The sequence below is a fragment of the Clinocottus analis genome, unplaced genomic scaffold (assembly GCF_023055335.1).
Source record: "Clinocottus analis isolate CAN_PGR_092001 unplaced genomic scaffold, fCliAna1.0.p SCAF_8, whole genome shotgun sequence".
NCBI classification, from domain to species: Eukaryota; Metazoa; Chordata; class Actinopteri; order Perciformes; family Cottidae; genus Clinocottus; species Clinocottus analis.
In genome coordinates, this window is record NW_027176240.1 from 15,631,767 (window position 1) to 15,633,526 (window position 1,760).

Consider the following 1,760-nt stretch of genomic DNA (forward strand, 5'->3'; position numbering starts at 1 on the left):
AAGTGGAGGCAGAGCTCAGTTCTCCACCTTCTTGTGCATGTTGAGAATGCACAGCACGCAGCCCAGGACGGCTTCCTTGGACTCCTGGGATCGGATGCGGTCCCAGACGTGGCGCAGCGCCGTACCAAGATGGGCAGCGCCTGTAGAGAGGCTTCTTCTGAGGAACTTTGCCACTGAGCCGGCCAGTCTGCTACTGAGGAGCCTGATAACCAGGGACCGCAGCAAGATGAAAACTGCTGGCATGCTGCCTGACTGGGCTGCGAGAGAGAGAGAGAGAGAGAGAGAGAGAGAGAGAGAGAGAGAGAGAGAGAGAGAGAGAGAGAGAGAGAGAGAGAGAGAGAGAGAGAGAGAGAGAAAAAAAAGAAAGTTGAAGAAAAAAGGAAACTGAAAAAAGAGGAGGGTTGGTTCAGAAAGGGATGAAGTCACCACTCTCTCTCTCTCTCTCTCTCTCTCTCTCTCTCTCTCTCTCTCTCTCTCTCTCTCTCTCTCTCTCTCTCTCTCTCTCTCTCCCTCTCTCTCTCAGCGACAGAGTGGTGAGGGGGCTGTAAAGCCTGGCTGTCAAAACTTCCCCTCTAAACCCGAACAGAAAATCTGTCCAGATAAGAGGCCAGTAATGGAGTCGGAGGGAGAGACCTCTGTCAGACCTCTTCAATCACAGCTTATCCTCGGTGAGGTAATATCCTCAGCTGAAAACAAACTCACACAACGCAGCCTCTACCTCACCTCCACCTTCAAGTGCGGAGTAACAGATTCAGCCCCGAGGTGTTCTGCTCTGTTGAAAAAGAATTACAAGACCAAAAAAAAAAAAAGTCTTTTAAAGCCTGCAGGCTTTTACAACAAAAAAAAAAATCCAGTTTGAAATGTGAGGAGGGAGTGAGCTCCAGAAGCTCATGTGAGTGCTGTCGGTCCGCGAGTGCGATTGCTTTCCTGCAGCTTTGAGCCTCTCCCCATCAGCGAGGAGCAGTTGTCACTCAGGTTCAAGCTGAATGGGACAGCCCTGACGCTCTGCTCCTTAAACTGCAGAGATGACAAGTGTGTGTGTGTGTGTGTGTGTGTGTGTGTGTAAGTTAAAGTCAAGCACATGATGACCCCCACCACTCCTTGATGGTGGCAAGGGTTCAACAGAGCACATGTCGGGCTGACTGATTGGAATGGCAGGGGTGGCGTGCGTGTGTCAGGGGAGCTGGGATTACTGAGCAGAGCAGCAGGGAAAATATTTTTGTAGGGAGCAGAGCGGAGAATCTGCTTCTACTGGTGAAAGCTTTCCCCAAAAAAGGAACTCTCACTCCTCGCTCAGCTGCTCTCTGACTTGACCCCATGCAGCACCTGGTCGAATGGCTAGCAGTATGCTACTCGGACCCTAAAATATAGACCTGTGTAGTAAAATGATACTGATACATGATATTTAGAAATAGAAAGATTGATGAAATATATTCACCAGTGTTGCTGCAGTGTTTGAGTCGCGCTCAAACAGCCAGCAGCGGGACAACAACCCCAGCGGGGCTCTCCGTATGACAGAGGTAGGAGTCGACAAAGTTAATGACGCTTTTAAAAGAGCTCTGGTTTCATGATGAAGTCATCTAAGGAAGAGTTTTAATGTGTTGCAGCTTGAAATCATAGATAAATTCTGCGCAGGCTGGGTGGTGTTCACGGAAGGCTGCATGGGTGGAGTTCAAGGGGTTTGGCTGACTTTAAAATGCCATTTCCTCATATTGCTGGGCTCTAAAAGTGTGCGATTTATGTGAGCAGTGGGTACACTT